The sequence below is a fragment of the Enoplosus armatus genome, chromosome 11, assembly GCF_043641665.1.
Source record: "Enoplosus armatus isolate fEnoArm2 chromosome 11, fEnoArm2.hap1, whole genome shotgun sequence".
NCBI lineage: Eukaryota > Metazoa > Chordata > Actinopteri > Centrarchiformes > Enoplosidae > Enoplosus > Enoplosus armatus.
Window position 1 is genome coordinate 17,794,804 of NC_092190.1, and position 23,577 is coordinate 17,818,380.

Consider the following 23,577-nt stretch of genomic DNA (forward strand, 5'->3'; position numbering starts at 1 on the left):
AAATAATCTTATATATCTTGCCCATCGCTTAGTTACTCCTACACGGTTATATCATTGTTCCCGGTGACTTCCAGCTCACTGTTTGTTGGCCTTGTTGAGCAGTGAGGCTCTTTATGCAGGAGTTGTTTGTTTTCTGAATGTTAACAATGACCTGCCAGTCATCACTGCTGATCAGAGTACTGAATGAGCTTTGCCTTCCTGTCTGTACCCTCGAGACTGATTTTCAGTTCCCCAGGCAATTACAGTTAATTTGGCTGCATGCAAGGGAATCTGCACTGCCCTACTTCTCAGGCTCGTCAGCACTGTTGAAGGTTGAAGACGCACTGTACTTAAAACGGGTCTACTCTATTCCTTTTGATTCTATTTTATTCTATTCCATATGTCTGTAGCCTAGTCTGGTCCTATTTTCCATGCTGAATCAAAGCCCGAAAAAATTTATTTTTTCAGCAAATGATCTCTTTCAAGCAGAAAAGAGACACCCAAAATATCAGCCTTTGTGTCTTTGCAGACGGTGTTATGAGTTTGCGCTATAACACCACGCAGTATTAAAATGCCACATTCAAAGATTAAGGAGTTGATATGCATAAAAGAGAATTCAGCAGAAGCACAGTGGGCTAGACGCTTGTCACAGAGCCGGTGCTATAAAAGACAAAGAGTGAAGCAGTGTCTGTTTAATCACAAAAAGGTTTATGTTCTCTTTCTCCCAGTGGCTGTGGTTTGTTCCAGTATGTCTTTCTCAACACTTTTTCTCAGTCCCCCCCCCCCCCCCCCCCCCCCCCCCCCCACCATTGTAAGGTTCTGTGTTGTTCATGTAAGTGCTGTTGGTCCTCTTGATGCATGGGAAATCAATGATGCTGTTCAGAATCTATCTGAGTTTATCTCCAGGCCATGATCCATATTAGCAACCCTCCTGCCCCCACACCTTTATTGTAATGATCTGTCATTTTTAGAAACTGCAGCCATTTGTAAAAGCTACGCCAGATTGATCAATGTTGTTTACAAATTCAGCAGGTAGGCTGCAGAATTATCCCTGATAAATCATGCAGCCCTCCTGCTCCCCAAGATCCCCAGATAGATATCCACTTGTGATGGCATCCCTGTCAGATGAGGGGGGGGGGGGGGGGGGGGTGAGAAGCTGGCTGCTGGAGTCAGCTCTCTGTATTCTCAGATGTCTTCTAATTAATCTGGACAGCTTCCAACAATGTGAGAGGCCCACTCTGGTTCATCTCTCGCCCCAAGAGAGAGTCTTGGCCAAACTGTCACTTTTCAACACAGTTCTGCGTGAAGACAGTCACGCTCCCTAACCTCACCCATGTCAGCCTGGCACCCTGCCAAAATCCCCGCGCTTGAGTTTAGTGGCCAACCTCATGCCAACAGAAAGCAATTCTTTTCTTTCGAGGAACCTGTTCTTGAGTCTTTATATCGAGTCAATAATGAAAGCGAAAAATATACCCTCCAAATGAGAATCACAGGAAGTCCTTCTCAGTCATGCAGGACTGTTATCAGCAGCACATCTCACGGCAGGATTGTAATTTTGAAGCTTGACTTTGTTGAGGTCAGAAGACGGGGATGTCAGTGTATATCGCAGATATGAATTGTCAAAGCCTGAAGGGAAAACTCTATAACTAGAATGCCATAAAGTACCTCAGGTTCATGTTGCTTGGCAACAAAGAGTCTCTGAAAAGATTTCAATGCAGCTCAGACATGGCTAAATGAAAAGCTGCTTGAGGTAAATATCTGCCTTAGCTGCATCTTCTCTGTGATGTTCTCTAATTATAAGGCAGCCAGGCTGCTGAGTATGGGATATGCAGGCTGCATCAAACCAGAAAAATTGGCTAATCTTTCCACCTCACCTCAGCCGCTCATGATGAAGCAACTTTATCTCACAGATGCTGGAGTTAAGGTAATTAGCTGTTTGTTTAGGAGGCTTAATTAGTATTGTTTAATTACCTTCATTAGATGTAACACTCCACTTACACTAATAGATTTGGCACACTTACTTTGCAGTTTATCTCAATCAAATGAAACAAAAAAGTTTCTAATTGTGTAATGAAATGCAATGTATAGGGACTCATTAGCTTGTTTGAGGTTACAGTGCCAACATCTCGATCATTACAGAACTAACACTGTGTTAAGATCCTGACAGTCAATTAGAGTTTGGCAAACTGGCTATGATGGGCGATTTTTTAGTGACAGAATTAATACTCTAGGGACACCTTACTCCTCTGGAAACTAAGCAAACACACAAGAAACCTTCATCAGCCTACAATAAAAAGGAAAATCAATTCTTTGCTTACAAGCAATGAAAAACAAACCCCACAAAGGATAATTCAAGGTGATGAAATACAGAGAAAACCATCTTCACGCACAGACACACATAGACACAGATCCGCCCCTGCACTTATATTCCCACATTCTCAACCATACTGACAAATCACCTATGGCTGCATGCAGAATGAGCACCCCCACCCCCACCCCCCCCTCCCACGCTGAGCCGCCCAGAGCTTTATTACACTCAGGGAGTCGGTCTGGGCTATCTAGTCTGCTAGGCAGGACGCTGCATGTTTTAACTCCTGCCCTGTAGCCGCACCAGCCACTACAAGCCACATGCGATTCTCCACTCAGTGCTCATTGATGCAATTAGAAAGGAATTAACATGAAATATGCATGCTGCCCTGAGACACAACACACAAGGCAGAAAGTTTGGTCTCCACTTGAGTGCCAAAGCAGCTTGAATGCAGACATTGTAATGGAAAAGAGTTGGCACCCGGAGGCTGCCCCCTCTCCGATTATTCTTCATTCTTCTGTGAAGGAAAAAGGAGAGCATGTGAATAGATTCCCCACCGCCAGAGCTTTATTTGACTCAACCAAATTGGAAGCCATACAAGTGGTGTGCTGACGAACTCTATCTACAACTCTCTGAACTGGTGCCAGTGTAATTCATTATTATATGACATAATTATCTCTCCTTCTTCTTGCTCTGTGGGTGAAGGCGGCTGTTAATGCTTGGTCAGCAGAAGCATGGCCAGCCGGCACGTGTGTCAGATAAGAATCTCAAGGCACCTGGTCTCCATCTGCCAGTCCCTTATTATATCCTACCTCCAATTTGTACATAGGATCTTATCTACAGTACATTTCCATTAGCCTCGGGCTGAGTCTTTGCCATGATTGCTAATTGGATGTGCCGTCCAGGCCAGGTTCGCTGTCTATTTCCCTGGCCCAGGTCTGTCTGCTGTTTCCCATTAGTGTCTCATGGGATGTAATCCTCTGTGGATATGTATAGTGAGGAAAGATTAGGAAAGTGTGCGCTATTATAGCTCTCTTGCTATTGTATATCTCCTGGCGCTTATGTTCCTGCAGTCCTACAACTCAGCAAACAGTATTCCATTAAGTAATAGAGAATATGTCCTGCTACACCGCTGGCATGATAGTTAATTTCACTCTCTGAACCAGCCTGGTATTGAACCACATGAACTGCCTCTTTAACCCCTTGAGTGCGGGGGTTTTGATGTCAATGCCCCACTATACACCTCTGTATAAAACCTCAGACAAAAAAAAGGAGAAGTTAATTCCTTTACCCTGCCCGGTAAACATAATCAAACCTATTTGAGCTTTGTGGTGAAGAAAGCAGCAAAACTGGAGGTCAGCCGACAGTGTGGGATCAAGGTAATGCACTCTGTGATGAATGAAGCCATTCTTTGGAAACCTATTCATCCGCTTGTCTTTTAGCTCGGCACAGACAGACAGGTGCAAGTGAATACTCAAATAAATTCACACCATTTCCAAATGTTCTAATTCTCATGAGTAGACCGGGGCAATAACACTCCCTGATTAAGCTCTGTGTGCCCCCGTCCTCTGTTGCTACCTCATTACACCAGTCAGCTGTATTGTTTGTTAAATAGAAGTGGCTAGTAGACAGATGCAAAGCTTGGATGCTCACAGCTACTTGTTCACTCCACTGGACGTGTTGTAATGGTGTTGTTCTCCAGCCCCCCACTAGATGGCACAGTATCTTCCCATTATGCAGCAGTAGTGAAGGAGGGGCTGCTCTACAATTCAGTGACATGAGCCTATATCCACATGAGACACTGCAATCCAATTTTAAACCTTTTGTGTACTGCTAACGTAGTTCCTCCAATCTTACTTGTGGATGAAGAATCATTCTGTCACCATGCGGCCTCTATCATGACCAGATCCCACTTAAAAAAAGATAAATGTTGGTGACCTTTATTGCAATGGACAACTGATGAGTCAGTTTTTTTAGGTCAGTCGCAGATTGAGATGCTCTGCTTTTGTGCTCCCTTTGTTGAAGACTGTGTGTGTCTAGCGGAGAGGAGAAGAGCTTGTCACAGCCGTTGCTTGCTGAGGCCAGAGAGTGCACTGCAGGAGTAATGCAGGTAAAGTCAGGCATTTCACTCAGTCAGAAAGTGCTTTCCTGTACACTCATCTTTCTGGAGGCGACTGGGTGCGTTTACACAAACAACATCTGGAACAAACTGCCCCTGCTTTGCTTTTGTCTGAATACTTTCAGCTCCAACAAATGATATTGTGCTGGTCCTGCTGTACGAATTTGCTACAGCTAAAAGAAATGTTCTCATTTTACTTTAACACGGCTGGCCTGGAAACAAACACCCCTTCCTTGTTAACAATGCAGCATGGCATCAAGTCAGGCTGCAAGAGTTCACTGAGTCCTGTGGCTATTTCCGTGCCAGATGTTTCTAACACTTTCTCAAAGATCATGACCATGGAGCAGATGCTTCATGGTCCTGATTGCTGTGGCAGAATCTGTTTGGTGGGCATTTGGGTTGTGGCTGAGGGGAACAAAGCAAAATGACACACACAAAAAAGCAGAAACATGTTTATTCAGTTACAGATTGGACTGGCTGAATGCACTTTCCTAGTTACGACAGATGACATCCATCACCACCTTCCCTTTTTCTTCTGGCTTCAGCTTCTCAGTTGCTCGTCTCCAAAGGGGCCTGGCAATAATGTGCGCTGTAATCTTTTGGTTAGTATGCAGCATCTTACAGGCTTGGCGCTGGAATCTGGGGAGACACACTCGAGTCTGCAGGTGTTTTCCTGCTCCAGCTCAGTAAGCCTCTGCTCTATCTTGTGTAATTAGGAGATAATGAACCCCCCCCCCCCCATCCCCCCTCCAACTCTGCCGAATCATCTGCCGCTGTTGAACTGTCAAATCTACACAAGTGACTCCGTTAGATCTTCCACGCCGCTTCGCTCAGCTCTGACTTCAAACTTGTCAAAATGTCTTCTTCTCAGCCTTTGCTTAAAGAAGAAAATGCCTCACCATGCAATATTAAACCTTACAGTGAAATGTTGGCAAACAACCAGAATAAAGAGATGATAATATTATGCCATTACTTCAGAATTTAATTATTGTTTTACTTGGTTATTATAATTCTTAGTTATTTTTACAAAACCAGTAATACTCATGGAAGCGTTTCTTATCAATTTTGCCATGTTGCTCACTGCTGTTTGGTTCCAGGTCTTTGGAGCGGTGAAGTCAAGGCTGTGGGATGAAGTCGATGATTCAGGAAAGAGCTTGGCGCCTCGAGGATATAGACCTGCAACAAGTACAACAGCTGTCATAGAATCTGTCTGCCTGGTAAAAACAGCACTGGACCGATTTTGGACACATCTGTGCTCAACCTACCACTACTCATCCTCCAAAACAGCCATCAGCAAATCTTCCACTGAGATGATGTCAAGCAACACAAAAGCAGTCAAATTCACAATTTTAAAGCATTTATAGATGAAAGGCCAAGTCAATAATCATGGTCAACGATGAATAAGTATGATCAGCATACTTGCCAACATTCAGACATCATAGCCTAAGTCGGGAGACCAAAGAGCAGGGTTTCTTGGGATCTGGGGATGTCGAGTTGGGAGGACAGTGGTGAAAACAGGACTCTCAGGAGAATCTAATGGATTAAATATATGAGTGGATATGACTGAATTTTGTTAACATATATTGTTAACAGTTGCTATTGGTGATTTGATTTTTAAATTGGAAGTACTCACCTCAAGGGTGTCACATTACTTTGAAAAGTTGGGGGCCTGGGAGTCCTCCCCCAGAAAAAAAAATTCTGCATTTCTGCATGCTTTTATCCTATTCTCAGCAACTTAAAAGCAACATATTATGATTAAGATGGCTAATTTAATCATTATCTATCAACAGATAATGTTTCATTTTCAACTTCAATCACAACACATAAGAAATGTATCAAAATATGAAAAAAAGGTCTGAGACCACTAGTCAAATACTTGTATTTTGTATGACATGACAGCATGCACTCCAGCTGGCATGGGCTCTACAAATTTGTGCAAAACCTGATGACCCATGTTATCCCAGCACTGACAATGTTCCAAAGGGCTTCTTGTGACGTCACAGAATGCTTGGCTTTCTGAGTCTTCAAGTGCCCCCATAAATAGTTCAATGGGGTTGAGGTCAGGTGACTGTGGAGGAAAGTCCATGACAGTCAGGACTCCTTCTTGGGTCTTTGGTCTTCAAGTAGTTCTTGCAAAGCTTTGAGGTGTGTTTGGGGTCATTATCCTGCTGCAGTATGTATTCTCCACAAAGATGCAAACCAGAGGAGTGGTACTTCTTCTTGGTCAGGCTGTAGTTGATACGGTGCAGGTGTCCAACTCTAGAGTAGGCAAAACACCCCCAGACTTGAATATTCCCACCACCATGTTTCACTGTTGGTTTGATACACTGCAGTATCATTCTCTCTCCTGTTCATCTCCTTACATACACCCTTCTGTTACTGCCATAAATCTCAAACTTGGATTCATCAGTTAATACGACTTTTCGTCATCCACAGTAAAATGCTGGTATTTCTTAGCCCACTCCAATAGTTTGGCCTTGTTTCCCCTTCAGAGAAGTGGTTTAGAAACTGCTACTCGTCCTCTGAGACCACTACAACACAGCGTTTGACAGTACTTTTGCTGATTGGAGTCTTGCGTTCTTTATTTAGGTAATTCTGTATTTGTGATGAAGTTGCTTTTTTATCTCTCAGGGAACTAAGCTTGATGTATTGATCTTCTGATGGTGTGGTCACTTTTGGTCCGCCTGATTGTGCTTTGGATACAACTGATCCTGTTTCTGAAAAGCGTTTTAGAGTTCCATGCACTGCCCCCTAAGAAACCTTTAGTCTAGCCATGATGACAGTGACCCTCTTTGCTCAGAATAACAATTTGACTTCTGACACTTTCACTTAGTTTGGATGCCATGTTTCCCACTATCACAATGCTACTTATTAAGCAGTGATCTGTTCACCTGTTATAAATATTGCCGTATTTATAACAGGTGAACACTGGCTGCAAGCTGAGTTACTTGAACGAGCCTCCGATGAGTAGATCAAATCCACCTGAGTGTCATCTGAATGCATGCTTTGATGGAAGGATTACAACTCAGAAATCTGACCTTTTGTATGAAGGAGTTAAGTTGGTCAATGCCACAAATTTGCTTAAATTTGATTGCTGACCTAAAAATAGTGCTGAATCAAAATATTTCCTCTTTATTTTACATGTCATAACTTGTGTTTTTAAACGTTTCTGAATCCTCAAACTTTGTGATTATTTCCAGGTTTACGTGAAAATATTTGAGATTGTCAATGTGGTCTCAGACTTTTGGACCCCACTCACACAATGTGTAAGCTCTTGTTTATGTTAAAGTCCAGTGTCTAGTACGCTCTTTATTATGGGGAGCACATTATGATTATAGCTTCTCACTGTAACTCAAAATACATGCATTTCTACTCCCTTTTTAAAGAATATAACTATGAAAAAAGATTGTATAGCCACCATCTCATTGTCTTAAATTGAGGAACCATCTTGCCTCCTTGTATTCATACCTAACTTTTACATTTTAAGATGGTAATCTCAATTCAGATCAATTCATCAAACTTGTTGTTGGTGTTGGCTAGCGTGTAAATTGCGTGAGTGTCACGGTCAATGCAGGAGAGCTGGCAGCCCTGAATACAACAATATGGTTATGGCAGCGATGGGAGAATCTGATTCAGTAATGGCGCATACGGCAAGAAGTGGAGTATGGGACTCATTTCTTTTTAAAGGAGCTCCATAAACAGAGCCTCTTCTGAAAGAAAACAAACATGCACCTGTCAAGGAGAGTAAGGGACTGTGCTTAAAGGCATTCTATTTTTTTGACTCCGCATGAAACTCCCCTGTTACTTTGTTCAGCCTGGGGATGATTCAAACACTCTGTGAAGATTTGATTCTTAACATGAGAACGCTTTGAACTGTCCCTGTTTGTCTCTCCAGGAGACTCCTTCTAGACGGGGGAAGTTTTCATCGGGTTGGAAAATGTGGATACAGGTAGAAACCAGAATACGGATTGTTTGAGCTGTGCTTTTTAGGAATTAGAAAGACAGTTGGTTGACATGTGACAAAGGACAGATGTAACCCTCACTAAGGCAGCCAACATGGCATTCACCTTAGAGCATTGATCCACAAGGACACCTGTATCCAGTTTGTCTATGTAATACTAATGAGTCACCAAGTGAACAAAAGCAATCTGTCAGCGGGCTCTCTCACTCTTAGAAACAACATGGCTTAGATTCAGAATCATGATTATTAACACGCTATTAATCTTGCAGACTATACCAAAGTAGAAGCTGTTATGATTCCCTCATGTCTAAAACTCTGATCTGAGATCTGCGAGCTGAGAGTGTGCACAAATACATTTGGAGTTTCCACCATGCTACAAACACAGTGTGATGAGGCACTGGCTTTGCAGATTCCTCTGAAAATGCAGTATAGCCAGACTTCACCACAGAGGTCTGAGTGCATGGTGGGCTTTCTGACGGACCCGAAGCGGGTTTGGGTTTTCATCGAGAACTCACACAGAGACAGACACATTGACTTTAAAGGGGAGGTTGGAAATTGTGACCTTCCTGCCTCTGAGACGGTTTGTCCATGGGGGAAAGCTGCACATTGATTTCATTGACCGCTAATGTGATATACTGTATTTACAGAGGCAGGAGATGCCACAGTTTTGCTTTGAGTGGGAAGCTCTGTTTGGACTTACCTGCACAGTGTTAGCTGACAGTCAGTCGAAAGTTTGTCTTTTTTTTTTTGTCTTTCTTTAGTTTCTCTAGAGGCTAAGGTTTAGCAGTTTCAACCATTCTCCTAAAAATCCAACAGCTTGGGTGTCATTCATTCAGCTGCATACTGGATAAAGGCTTGGCATTACAACTCTCTCTAGAGTATTTACCCCCTACTGTTTAAATATACAGGAGACATCTCTGTGAGTGGAAAGATACAATTTTGATCATTCACATAAATATCCTCTTGCTGCAGTTATACGTAGTGTACAATTTGTCTCTCCTTTGTCTTGATTACAGTCTCCTTCATTCATACAGAAGTGTGAGAACGTCTTCATTGTTTGAGAAGTTAAAGGAATAGAACAAGTAAGCAGGAATACTTTTTTGTTTGGATTCGACATGCCATGAAATAGTGAACATGCACCCTGGCAAACCAGACTAGAATACAGGAGCTATATCATTAGATCATTTGTTTAGGTTCGTATGTAAAGTCATGAAGTATAAATAACACAGAAAACCTGCAGAGAGAATTGTAAATAAAGTTGTCTGAATATTTAATTATTGCTGATAAATTATATACAAATGTCATTTTAACTACTACTTAAGAATGTGTGATATTCCATTAATATACTTTGGGGATAGAAAACAAAGTAGACCCTCAGATAATTGCCATTCAGTCTTGAAAAGCATTTTTTGCTTTGGTAGTACATGTGCTGTACATATGGTTGCCATGTAAAAGTTGGTTTTCTTGGTCATCTACCCTTTAAGTGCAACAAGAAAACTATAACAAATTAGACAAACAAACTAAAAAACACTCTCTAAAACTGATCTGAGAAGCCGTGTGCTGCAACTTATGAGACTTAAAGCTGAATTTCAGGCATTTCCCAGAGTTGCAGAATCTCCTTCAGATAGTCTACAAAAATAAAATCAGGAATCATCCCCCAAAGAATTTTGACCTAACAGAACACTTACTTTTCAGAGATACTAAAAGTGAAAAATGTATGTGAGCCACTGAGAAGTAGACTTCAGCTTCTATCTCTCTTAACCCTTGTGTGGTGTTAGTATTTTTGTTACTCAGCCAGTGTTCATGGGTCTGGTGGACCCGCTAGAGTTTTGGGTTTTCAAAACAACACAATCAAACAATTTTATGTTAAAATACTCAACAGATGTTTACTTCATCCCAATTACAAGTCATATGAACAGCAAACATGGTTAATATTTGCCCTTTACCTATTTTAGATCACATTTATGAATTAATGTGCAACTCGTTTTTTTTAATAAAATGTAATAAAAAAAGAAAATCAGTTATAATCAAGTGGAGTGAGTGGAAAAAAACACATTTACAAATGAAGCAAGATGTTTCACAACTATTGATTTTTATTCATTTGAACTTCATTAGACATATAACTCATTCAGGTCAGTTTACATAACACAAATTGAACACATACAGTAACAATATCAGTCTCAACACATCAGGGATTCTGTGGATTCCCCTTTGGACCTGAAAAGTCCAGCAAGGATAAGAACCCCAAAGTAGGCATGTAAATCAGTTTGGTCCATCTCCTTCCACCTCTCTTCAAAAACACGCCTTCCTTCAAGATTAGTGCAATCCAGAATAATTTTCTGGATGGAATCTGGGATGAAAAGCTCAAATGAAGACTTGATGTCCTGCACATGAGTAACTGCCAGCCGTGTTGGCCCTGGTTGCATCCTTATCACATTAGCAGCTCTGCGGGGTGGCTTATTTCTTGAAGACCTTCTTCTTGAAGAAGACCATTCAATTTCACCATTTTTTGACATCCATATTTCTTCACTTGCTATCTGGTGGGCTTGTTCTGGTCCTGGAGCTGGCTGCTGACGGGCTGGTCCCGGTGCTGGCTGCTGATGGGCTGGTCCCGGTGCTGGCTGCTGACAGGCTGGTCCCGGAGCTGGCTGCTGACGGGCTGCTCGTCTTCGTTTTGGTACTAATTGGTGCTCAACCTCATCCTCTTCTTCAAAGTCACTGTCAGACTCTGAATTTTCAGAAATGTGATCTTCACATTCTGAAACCTCTTCCTCGACATCATCATCAGAAGCTTCTCTCTCTTCCAAAATCAATTGCAAGGCCCTCTCAGCAGATAATCTTTTGGCCATCTTGATCAGTTGTGATAAGGAACCACACTGGCAAAGCCATATTTATAGTGTTACGTCCCTAATTTGCAGGTGGGATAGGGTATGAGAAAATAAAGTTTGGTTCCTACAAGACAGAGGGTAAAATGTGCGGGAATGTAAGAGCAGACGGTGTTGGTAGTTGAATTTTCAATAATGTTGCAACTTTGTGCGGGAGCGGGAGGGGCAGAAACAAAACACACACACACTATCAGTATCAGTTTGCAGGTGGGATAGAGTACGAGAAAATAAAGTTTGGTTCCCGCAAGAGAGAGGGTAAAATGTGCTGCAATGTAAGAGCAGACAATGTTGGGAGTTGAATTTTCAATAATGTTGCAACTTTGTGCGGGAGCAGGAGGGGCAGAAAACACTATCAGTAGCCCCAGAAAGAAGGAAGACAGAGTGAAGGTACACAGGACCTACACTTTCCACACTTTTATTAGACCCGGGTCCAGTGGACCCGAACACCCTGTATGTAATATAAATGCGTAGGGTGGGTGTACAGTATGCGGTCATTGAAAATGTGTTTTGATTTATGTTCTTCACAGAAAATGAGCCAAAGCCAGTGAATTTCAGGTTGAAAAAATAATTAATTGTTTCATTTTTCTTTTGATAAAAACTGAAAACGGGTCCCACAGACCCGAACACCATACAAGGGTTAAAGATAGACTTGTATGACTTTAAGGGGCTACAAACAAAGGGATGAATGCAGCCACACCCACCAGCAAATATTTCAAACGATGTGAAAAAACAAATCTGTAGGCACGAGAGAGAGCGGAAGGAGACATTTTGCCATTCATAGACCCAAAGGCACATCACACATGAAAGAGTTTGGAAAGGAATGTGTGTTAGTGTTTGTGTCCAATCACAAATCTTGAAGGATAACTCTCTCTAACTTTAGTTTAAATAAATGGATAATAATTAAGCTAAAGTGTGAATTTGTCTGATTATCTGGCCGTCCATAATCTTTCTCCTAATGTGACTTCTTTCTGGGATTGTTAGTGTGTTTCCAGGAGACTCCTTCAAGAAGCAGTTTTACTGAGTCATTTGGATAATTGGGATGAGTAAAACAGGGAACCAGTTATAGATACTGTCTTTAACCAGAGATTTTAGTAGCCTAACCTTAACCACACGTGGGACACAGGGCGCAAACACTGGTCTCCAGTGTCTTCATATGCCCAGCCGTCCCATAGTGCCTATTAACACTATGAGAACATAATGCTTCACTCATTGGACCAGAACATTATCGGTAAACGGAAACGTTAGAGGGAGCCAAGCTGCAAAATATGTAAAACAAAAAAAACAAAAACAAAATGTAAATATAAAATATATCATTATAAAAAATATATTTCTGAATAATGCTCAAAATGTCCGAAGAAAAAGCTAGAAAAAAGTAGAATTTTTCCTTTTGTGTTAAACCAAACACATTAAACATATCTGAGGAAGAAACAACTGGAGTACCAATTCACCCTTCTCATATCGCTCAGGAAATGTTCCCCTGTCCCACCACGAAACGCACACCCATACACATTATCCACCAAGGACAGACGCAGACTGCAGCGTATCATCCGCTCTGCAGAGAGGGTGATCGGCTGCAACCTTCCATCTCTTCAGGACCTGTACTCCTCCAGGACCCTGAGGAGAGCAGGGAAGATCGCTGCCGACCCCTCCCACCCCGGACACCATCTGTTCGACCCCCTCCCCTCTGGCAGAAGGCTGCGGTCCATCAGGACCAAAACCTCCCGCCACAAAAACAGTTTCTTCCCCTCTGCAGTCAACCTGACAAACTCTCACTGACCCCCCCCCAGAACACAAACACAAGCTATACGTTATATTAACGTACATCACCCCTGTCCCCACTGCGTTACATTAACGCACCCACCCCCTACTGGACACTTTATCTGGACACTTTACTTTATTCTGGTCACTGCACTGTTGTTATTTATCTTATCTTATTTTCTTATTTTTATTTTTATTCTTATTCTTATTTTAGCTTTTATATTCTACTTATTTGTTATCAAAACAATAGCACCTTCAGACCACAGCAAATTCCTTGTAATGTATGTTACTTGGCAATAAACAGTTTCTGATTCTGATTCTGATTCTGATTCTGATCATGGCAACTGAATGGCTTATTCTTATCTTATCATTTGGGTATTTTAGAAAACAAGTGCGTCCACATTAAGGGAATCCGCCTTTAAAGGTTGTGGTAAAGGGCAGCAGCCACAGGGGTGGGCAGGGCCCCAGCTGTTATTGACAGCATCTCTAAGTGATGTCTCCAGATCCTTCATGCATTATTCAAGCATCGACTGGGGGGACGACTCTCCCCAACTAGACTTCCCTCAGAGATTTCACACTGGCCTGAGTCGGTGTCAGCTTTGTTTAGGCTAAAGAGCATACCTGGAGGGAAAATACACTATATTTATAATCTACATATTTATAGGGAGTTAGAATTCAGAATAAACTAGGCGTCTTCCTCTTGTCTTGGAAACAAAACTGTATAATCAGTAAAGTAGAAGCCTGGTATTAAAGCAACTGTCGTAAAGTATTGAACATAATTTTTGGATTCCTCTCGGTAGTTTACAGATGTAATACCATTATAAACACAACTCTGCATAGGTCACCCTGTGCTAATTAATGTAGATAAACAAATTAATAATCTGCCCTTATCTCAGACACCTGGTAATTATGTATAATAGTTCAGAATTGCATTCATTTAACATGCTAATTAAAGGCTTAGCATTTATGGCTGTGCCTCAGAGGCTGATTTTGTTAAAGAAACACAGCCTGACGACTGTTTCAGACACTTGGGTGCCTAGATCTATTTCTGTAGATCAATGTTAGTCTTTCATCAATTGATGATCTTTTAGCTGCCACACAATTGTTCATTTATCTCAACAAGGGTGATGGATACAATTGACCTTCTCCTCCTAATGAAATGGCATTTGTATTGCCAAACTGTGCACCAAACGTCTTGCTGCTCTCAGAACTGTGCTTGTTTGCTGCTGTAATTTCCCCCTTTTTGTCAGTTCTGCTATCAAAGGTTGAAAAATGGATCCCTTTATAATAAGTGACAATAACATACAGCTAAGATATGTCTAGTCTTTGTGATGCTACAGAGCTTCTAGCATGTCTGTAGAGTATTAGACCTTTACCTAAACGTTAACGCCTGCATGCTAATGCACTCATAATGACAATGCTTGCATGTTCATCACGTTTATCATCTTAGGTTAGAGTTTTTGGCACTAAACACAAATTACAGCTGAGGCTGATGGGAATGTTGTCAATTTTGGTCATGAACCAGTATTGGACAAAATGAAATTTTGACCTGATGGTGGAGCTAGAGGAAAAGTCAGGGAATCAATGTTACTACAATTTATCTTGAGGGGAACATGGATGTATTTACCAAATGTCATGAGAATTCATCCAGTGTTCATTGAGACATTTCACTCAAAGTCACAAATATCAACCCCATGACGGCGCACAACAAAAAGTCAGGAGACCACCAAAGGGATCAAAGTGGTAGGTCAACAGACTGACATTGGGATGCCACTAGCATGGCTAAAATAAATAAATAAATTGCGGTCTAGATAAGGTCCAGTTCAATTCATATTTCATTTGGAGTTAAGAGGTTGCATTAACTTTGCAGTACCAGAAAGGTGAATTCTAAGAAGTTCTACTGATGATGAATTGGAGGGGATTCTTTTAAATGTAATAAAGATTCATTATTGCTATAGTTTTGCCAAGAGGTCATGGTTAGACTTCAATCAACTTTCAAGTCAGCTGTCAGGAGTACAAAGCTTCTGCCAGGCCTTAAACCAGAGGTGAGCATCTGATAAATGGAAGATGTCTTATCTGTTTTATGTGCCATGTTTCCTTCTCAAGGCTTAATAATAACTGGCTGAGACTTCATTTATTGTACCTCCTGTGCAAAATTGTTATTCACCATACTTAATTTTCTTATTTTTCATCTTCTGTTGTACAAAAGTTTTGTAAAAAAAACAACATGACAATGAAATGTGCGGCTTGAGTGGGAATGGTGTGCTCCAGCTTTTCTTTCTCTTTTCTTCTAACAAACTGCGATAAATTTCCACATATGCAACACTGGGAAATCGTTGCGGACAATGCTCAAACTCACCCTCTTTGGACCCATATTACTTCATCATGCTTTCACATAGAAAAGTTATCAAAAATCTTAAGTGGATCTTTATTGGGTTGAATCAGGTTTTTGATAGCATGGTTTTTACGCAGTTCTGTTTTATGCTTTTTAAAGACATTTTCAGATTTAGATTTTTTTTGTTTTCAGAACGAGTGTGTGTTGCGTAAAACCTTTACACCCACAGTGGATGACATCAGACAACAAGTGATGGGCTAATAAGACTGCTTAACTCCCTCTAATATCCATGCTGACTCCTCTCATGGAGCCATTTTTAATATCTGCCATTTTGTCCTCACCTAGCAGGACATATCAAACAGCAGCTCTGAGGTAGCTCAACACAGGTGTCGTCTCACCATTGCATTTTCTGCATTTTTCACACACAGACACACACAGGACACACACCTATGAATGATACACCTACTGCTATTAATACTGATATTAGCACTCACCACTACCTGAAGTAGCAGTAGGACTATCATTGCCACAAATACTGTCACCCATAGTGCTTCAGGTACTCCTGGATGAATACTACTATCACACCCAGCGTATGGCAACCATGCAGTGCTCCCTCACGTCCACTTGGCAAACAACCAGAATCAAAAAACTGATTACTGGGATATACTCCAAGCAGCATGCACACTCAAAATTTCTCTGGCTGAATTTCTAGTTACTGTATGCTATTCTGGGAGGCTTTTTACCCTCGTGAGCATTCCTGTGGCTTCTGCTTATGTGCCTCACCTTATATGTTCTCATAAAGATATTATTTATTATGGCACCTAAAGCTTGATATACTTTTGTTTGAGACTGATGTCACTCCCAGTATTATGCTTCATTTTACATTTGCAACATCTAGCTTAATTAGCTGTGTACGGTTCAAGACATTTGAGAGGCAACAAAAACTTTCTCCACATGAATCAAAAATGTTTTTTGCCAAAACTGCACGATAATGTTTTAGCCATACTGTTCCCATGTCTCCCAGTCTTCTACTTCTACTTGGCTGAGTGAATCCTCTTTCATTGTAATGGTGGACACTGTTCCTTTGTCAGAGTGATGGGGTGCAGGGCTGACATTAAACCAGTCCCTCTGTCCTGGGGGAACTGCTGGTCTGTCTGTGCATCAGATTCTTTCTCTAATCTGTTTCTTCCTTCATCTCTCTGTGGGACCTGCACTTATCTGTGCTGTTGATGGAAGGAAAGGGCCTCAGACTGAGAGAGAATGGAGCCCTTGCTGCATTGAAGGTTGGGAACAAAAGGCCTGCCATCGTCACAGTCCCCTTGCATCTTGCCAAAGCTCATAAATAGCTCTTTTGGTGGCTATAGGCTGTTATCTTCCATTCACTCATTTACCCCCTTTTGTAGCTCCACAGGCCATTATCAGATCCAGATTCAGCTGTTTTCATTTCCCTTTATTGTAAAAACATGAGCAAAGTTAGTGCTGAAACGCTTACCAGGCACAATCACAAATGGCTGCTAATGCTGGGAGGTGCTGTAAGGTTGCTGTGAAATTGAGGAAAAAGCTCATTGTTTCCACACCATTTGAAACCTAAAGATCCCCCTCAATATTTAGACCATGTGCATTTGTCTCCCCCAATAAAGACATGAAAGTAGCAGAGGACTTTCTGTTTCCTCATAGATGCAACAATGCCTCCAGTAAAGTAGGTGGTGGCAGTATGCAACCCCAAAAGCAATGTTTGCAAGCTGTCATAAAACGGAAAGACAGAGGAGAAGCAACTATGCACGGTTGATAACCATAGAGGAGCCAGAAGGCAAAAGGAAGTGGAGGATATTAGGACGTTTTTTCTCAAAAAGTCTCAAAACCAAATATGTGGAGTGTTGCGATGGCAGCTAATAGGTAATGTTTTTTTGAGTTTATTGTTAGAAGTGTTGTTAGCTAACTTATCTAAGGTAATGTTTCCTGCCCACAATTAAAGCTTCCTAGCTAGCTAAACTAGCAGCAGACACGCTAATTTAGCACTTTCACACTGTTAATGTAGAGCATTGATCTACTTTTAAAAGCACAAGACTAAAACAGTTTTGCTCAATACGGGACCTGAAAGAGTGATCCTTTATGTTATACATGTAATTTCGACTGTCATGGCTTGTGTGTAGATTTAAACTTTGTAGCCTAAGGTTTTTGTTTTAAGAATTATTAAAAGGCTTTAACAAGGTCTCATTCTCTAATAGATTTGATCAACATTTTAATCGGTCACGACCCTTCCAAAACGCAGATATGTGGGATATCTTTTGAATGTGCAGAAAGTTTTGAACATGAGCAAAAATCTTGCTGGAACACATATGCGCTATAAAAGTCCATATAATTGAATTAATTCATCATTGACATGAACAGACATTTCCACCATAAAGTGATGCAGAAAAGGAACAAACTGATGCATACAAATTCACCAGAATGCAAGTGTTTGACTCTCAAAATTTCCTGGGGGAGGACCACTAGACCCCCCGGTTAATATGCGCCCCCCCCAAACTAATGTTGCCATGCAACCTAGGCCCTAGACTTGAAAAGACCAGTAGTTGTAATATAAAAGCATAACTGAAGGTGGCTGATTGTTGACTGATTGTTGAGAGGTGCTGTTACCAGTATGTGGGCCTCTGGCCTACAACCTGTGTGTCTGTCTCTTGGTCAGCTAACATTCAACCCAGTTATCCTGTCGTGGATGTGCGAAACACGCAAGGGAACACACCGAAGTAGAAAAAGGACTTTACTACATCAATGTTCAAATTAACAGGCTTACTGTCAGGCATGAGAAGGCAGTCCAAACAAGCAAACATCGGGAATGTGAACTGGTGACCAAGTGGATGTGGCAATCAGGTGACAAGTATTGGTGAGAAAGTCCGAGGGCATCTGGTGGACAGGTGGAGAACGGCAGGTTTGGTAAGGTCCTCTGAAATGCATAGGCCTGGCAGGGACAGACGGCCAAATAGCAATATAAAAACAACCGCAGCTGTCATGGCATATCATCTTTGCAAAGAAATCCACTAAAACTGAGAAAATTGAAGTAGACATAACAAGGTAACAACCTTTCACAGCTCAAAGTGAGTTTGACACATGGTGTTATTGTAGAGTCTGTCTGTAATTTCTTTCTGCACAATTAAGCAGAGGGAAAACCTTGATCATGAAACCTTTTTTGCATCTGTAGTCCGCGCAGGCAGGATCATTGTTACTGAAGGATATTCCAAATATCCAGCACCAAATACACCAGCTTTCCACGTTTTAATGAAGTGAAGGTGAAATGTCTTGTTTCACTCCTGTCACTGCATGTCTTCCAGAAGAGTCTTGTGTCAAAAGAAAAAAAAAAAAATTGTACTGATTTCCTCCTATTAGGGAGAAACTGTTTCAGACTGAACAGTGCCTTTCATGATGAAATGGAGTGAAATGACAATAGTTTAATGGCCTCTCTGAATCTACATTAGCCATATGCCAGTTTGCACTTCCTTAGTTTGATGAGTCATTAATACAATGTCTCCAAACTTAAATTGCATCATCTTTAAGCTTCAGTAGGCTGTAATTTGTGGCAATTACACTCTTTTCAGTGACTTGTTTATGAATAATGAATAGGTGGACAAGTTGAGAGCTGCCACAGTTGGAGAGGGCTCATGATTGTGCAGCATGGGTGACCTATGTCAAACACCATCTGTCTTCTGTCACTGAGATGCATGGTACCTCAGCTACAGACAGCTCAGCCTTCCTGGGGAAGGAGATGGCTTTGTCACAGTGTGCACAGTTAGGCTTAGCTTAGCCTCCACCCTGTAAGGTCTTTTTTTATACACCATTATTCAAGACTGATTCCTACAATTACTGGCTTCAAATACGTTGTGAAATCACCACAAGAATAAGCATTAACTGTACCACTGTGCTCATCTAGGTCTATACAGTAATAATTTACTGGCCATTAGCACAAAACAACCACAGTATATCAAGAGGGGATTTCCAAGTTTGCTGATGAAATCAGTTATTATCATACAGTATATTATGCAGTTTTCCTCTGTATAATTTGGTTAAGATGTGGTAAACTTGAAATGTGTATAGGAAAATGCAATACAGAATTCCCTGTGAAACATTGAGGGGTTGTGGAGAAAAACTTTCCTTTGCTAATAATTTCCACCTTTAATAAGTGGCCTGTTTGTGGTTCATTATGTTTTTATTACAGCTTTGTTGAATTCTTTCAGATTTCCAGTGCAGGAATTCTGAGGTATGTCACATTGATGATGCAGAGAGATTAGATTTAGATTAGATTAAGCTCTTATATTCCTCTCTGAGTTTATCAGACAGCTGAAAGTTAATATTGTTGATATTTTTGGATATATGATAATAGAAAAAAGCTGCAGTTTGGTCACAAAGTTAGCAGTAGAATTTCTGGATTCTCATATTCAGAGACCAAAAGTTTGTGCTTTAGGCAGGAGGATACTCCAGACCATAGATGATTAGGACGAATAGGGAGCTGTCCTGTGGCTGAATATGGTGGCAGTGGATGGGTGATGTGAGGTTTCAACCCCTGCGAGCACATGAGAAGATGGCCTGTTTCTACTCCTGAGAATATCAACAGGATGGACCGAGCAGTTCTGGGTAGCATCACAAGATGTTGGAAAGAAACAGCTGAGAATGCTCAATTTCTGTGGTCTTTGATAATCACCTCCATCCACATGATAGACAGATATTGAAGTTCATGGCTGAGATTTTTGCAGCCTGTGCAGTGTCTGTGTAAATGAAACTAGACAGAAGAGATTTCTTATTCTCTTTATCTGACAAACGTTGTAGATCCTCCTTAAAGTTTATGATGTCTCTGTTTACTTCATCACAGGGCATTTTGATATTTTGGACTATCATCCAAATAATTACAGCAAGATTAATGTCGGAGCAATGAAGGATAGCCTCCTGGCTAAAATGAAATCAAGCTCAGCCAGCAGCTATGCTAGCAGCAAAACCTGGCAGCGGTGCAAATAGAGAAATTAACAGCAGTAGCTATAGGAAACAAGGCAGATTGAGGACAAATTAGTCAACAAGTCCAAAATTAAATGTTGTACTAAAAATCAAGAGTCAAAACAAATCAACAACAGTGGCACTGAGTCACCGAGTAATTAGGGGCTCAACCTTGTGGGAGTGACATTAGTAGATAAGGAGGCTGCACCCATCTGTACTGAATCTTACTGGATTTGTTTGTGTTTCTATGGATGTAGGGCCAGTGAAGCTCGCTGGTGTACACATTAGCTGATGCTACAGCTCATCTGTTTCTGGCTTGTCGCTTACATACAGTTGCCACTGGGCTGTGACTGAGGCTACTTACAGTACATTGTACCATGGTGGACTTTAACACTGTCAGCTCAGGTGAAATGACTTTCAGTTTCTATGGCTTCAATTATGCTACTGAGTGGCCTGTGAATGTCTAATGCAAATATTTCTATATTTAAAATGTGTCTGTTTCTCAGTCACAGTCAGTACTAACACAGACATCTTAGCTGTCTTTGACTTAGTGCTTCTGGATTAGATGTAACACAGAATGGAGTTTTGAATTACTTATGTTGGTAAAACATTAAAACAATGTAGTGAATGTTGCATGATTCATGTCTTGTATAACCATGTATTAAGAATTACAGTGAGTCTCTTCTCATCTAATCATTATCTCTGTTGGGATTTATTTGATGATCATTGTACATTACCGCCCTCATTAAATAGCATGTTAGAGCCGCACTGAGCAACCGAAAATAGTGTGTCCCACCATGAAAGACTATAAATTCACCTTAATTACTCAGTTATATTCTAATCTAAATTTCAAACCCAGATCTGTCGCCTAAAAAGATAGCAGCTCTCCGTCCACAGAGTGCTGCACTCGGCATCTTTGGCTGTCTTACCTCTCTGGTCTGTTTGGTCTTCTCTGGGCATCACAGTCCAGCTGAGTTGGTCAACATCAGCATGCTGTGAGCAGCTTGACTGCTGGCACTCCACATCATTTCAATTCTATCTCATTTGAAAGACGTTCCGTGTTGGTTCCCCTTCCCATCACATTACGAAAACACATTTTGGTTAATTTCAAACAAGGCAGCCACAGTTCTTCATGACTTTGGTCTTTTCTCACTTTGAATTTCTGATGTATTTTGGTGGTCCTCCTCTCGTGGTTAATCCTATCCGAGACTAGTTTATGGTTCAGGATTTCACATCCCAATTGTGGGAAGAATCACTCCAGTATCTCATGTCTTGTTTTAACAGCATGTTGGTGTAACATTGCCGCCTCAGCACATTAACTATATTTACAACCACCCTTTTCCCCAGGAAATTGCCTTGGCAGGGTGAAGAAGTACTAGGGGAGGAGGGCATTTCCTACATTTAGGTCCCTCTACAATTTATATATGGGCATTTCCAGAATCGTGTGTCACGTTTGTAATTCTATTCCAGCACTGTGTCGCCTTGCTGCGGCCGTAGACTATAGCTGCGGAGGAGACTCTTTCCATTGTGATCTGTAAATGCTAATAGTGACTGATGTCAGGGGCCAAGTAGGAGGTAATAAACCGTCTATCATGGAGGGGTGAGAAGGAGACAGAGCTACACTCTATTTGCTAATTTCATGTTACAACCTAATAGTTGGTTTGCATGGAAGGGAGAATGTATGTATGTGTTAGGGTGTGTGTGTGGATGTCCGTCTTCATACAGCAGCTGGCCCATGGAAATGAACAGGCCGTCAAAATATCCATCTGTGGTTATTTTTTCTGTCCTTCACAGAGTAATTGTGCTGCAAACTATCATCTCCAACTCCATCAACTTATTTATTTCCATGTGAATTTAAACTCTTAGACAGTATGTCAGTCCTGCTGTTACTCCCCAGTGTGTGTATACAGGATGCTTGTTTCTTGTTCACTCAACGTCATGTTATCACACCTCGTGACCTGATTATTTTCTCCCTCACCTGTCAATCTCTCTCCTCACACGCACTCACAAAGTCGTCCCAGCTTGCTCAATGCTGCATCATGACAAAGGTGAGATTGACTGCAGTGTGAATGTTGCCAAGGACCTCCCCGACATGGGAGGAGGAGATACCAGAGATGAAATAATGGGACAAACAGTCGCCTAGAAACTGTCGGGGGAGATGAGGGGGAACTGGATCTGCTGATATGACCAAAGTTCTTTCGGGACAGTGATTAAACAATATTTTTTTCAGACAGAGCATCGAAGAAGGAGAGAGATAAATTGTACACAGGATGGAGAGGCTTTGTGGGTGTGTGGAGGGTTTAGAAGAGGAATGAATGATTTTTTTCCCCACAACACATCCCATCATCCTCAAACATTCACGCATGGAAAATCTGCAAATTAGTCTTGACTAGACTGCATGAGTTCTTCAATCTTAGTGTGTTTTAACTGTTGATGCAGGCTTAACACTGCAGATACTGCAGGCAGCCACCCACACAGAGTGAAGATAAAATGAGTTGAATAATTTCAATCAAATTCCATCCCTCTGTGTGATGTTCTGCTCTCGCTAATCATTTCAACACCATGCCAGGAAAGTGTGTGCTCCCGCTGCAGGAACAATCTGATGACCGTCCTCCACACTTTTGCTCTTAAGAGTAGCACACATGAGACATCACCTTGAATCTGCTGGCAGTTTTCTGATGTTTTCACTCAAAATGTGAATGATACAATGGTAGTATAGACTGTCCACGCAGAGATGTATTTTAACTGTTCAAGCTTCATCCATTGTAAGGCTTTTCTTTAGCTTTCATTTCTGTCTACAACCTTTACTTTTGTTTGTGTTTTTTCCTCTCACAGCATTAACACACTATTTCACTGTGTGGCACCAAGCCTCTTTTGGCAACTACTGAGCTTTTAGCCCCAGAAAGCGTAACATACTGCATGATGATGAAAGCTATCCAGCAGCATGTTCATTGTGGCTGCAGAATAAAGGCATGTTTTTCTTTAGGTTTTTACAAATTTATATTTTAGTGTTTTTGTTGTTTTGTTCTTGAGCTGAGCACCTCCAAATTTTGAGCGGAGTCCCTACAATTTTAAATACAGTTTTTACTAAAATAACACATTTATTGATTCTAGAGAAAACCCACTTATTTAACAAGAATAATGACCTTTCAGAGAATATTAGACAAAATTCAAAAGTATTGTATATGTGCCATTTGAAACAAGCACAGAAGTTTTGGTGCTGAAGTAGAAGTAGTAATTTTAAAGCATGAT